The 1166-nt window shown below is 32.2% G+C and overlaps 1 pseudogene; it reads right to left on the bottom strand.

Annotated features, from left to right (window-relative positions):
- Positions 1-471: 471 nt before the first annotated feature.
- The window catches only part of LOC128247080 (histone-lysine N-methyltransferase SETMAR-like), a 4218-nt pseudogene continuing 3523 nt past the window's right edge, over positions 472-1166 (bottom strand).

The raw sequence follows: 1166 nt of genomic DNA, 5'->3' as shown, positions 1-1166 counted from the left end.
CTTCACTAAAAAATATGCTAAGCATCTTTTTTTATTTTCTTTTAATATTTTTGCTTTCACAAGGGATAAAATCCTATATATCTAATGGAGATCGAAGTAGTATATTGTTTACAGTTAATCTTTCATAAATATATTAAAAGCATAAGTGAACTCAAATGCCTTATACAATCCGTATCGCCATCTCGGTTTGCCGTAAGCAATCTTATCTTATGTAGCAGATTTCTACGAAACAACAACATATTAGAATCAATTCAATCGATGAGTTTAGTTTAAATGCTTGACACTTCCTACATGGACTTTTTATTGACTTTTTCTCACAGAAAATTTATTTCTGTATTTTTTTTAGGCTCATATACACCCTTTTCAAACAAACCTCTAAAATATTGGTATTCCTACCATGGCCAGTCCATCTATTTAAGAGTGTCAAAAACTACATTTCCTAGTGTTTCGTAAAGTTAGTTTTAAAGGTATTTATTTGCTATTGCTTGCAAGTTGAAGAGCCGCTGAGAAGCGTTCTTCTTGGCGCATAACCGAGCGTACTTGAATCTGTGAACGATTGAAAGAAAGCATAGTCATGAATTCAGCTCAAACCAAACTTCAGATCAGAGGAAAAAAAAAGCTTACATAATACTAAAAGAATAACGTTTTCACTACATAGCAAAAAGCCAGACAGTTCAAGGAAAACAGCACAGCGCTTTGAAATATTATAATATTGATACTCTGGACGAAGTTGAGAAGCAACAGATATTGACCTGCATATCATCAGCCGCATCAATCTCTCCAGTGCGTGATCGACTGAAAATGTCATTACGACTGCCAGCCCTCCATCTAAAATAGGAAAATATAATCGAATACAGACGTAAAACTCCATAAGTAAATACAGGTTAAGAATTAGTCGAACGCTATTTCATTTCTGTCTGCCTACTAATTCCTGGTGACTGAATTTACCTTTTTCTCTGCAAAATTATCTTGTGCCAAATCAAAGTAAATTACTTATACTTACCTCGTAGATATCTTCAAGCACAAAGTTTTCTATTTCAATACGTTTGACTTTGTTTTGTGAACGATAAGAACACGCATGCACACACACATATATCTATCTATCTATCTATCTATCTATCTATATATATATATATATATATATATATATATATATATATATATAT

The sequence above is a fragment of the Octopus bimaculoides genome, chromosome 2 (assembly GCF_001194135.2).
Source record: "Octopus bimaculoides isolate UCB-OBI-ISO-001 chromosome 2, ASM119413v2, whole genome shotgun sequence".
NCBI classification, from domain to species: Eukaryota; Metazoa; Mollusca; class Cephalopoda; order Octopoda; family Octopodidae; genus Octopus; species Octopus bimaculoides.
This window is presented reverse-complemented; position numbering and strand designations above follow the sequence as displayed.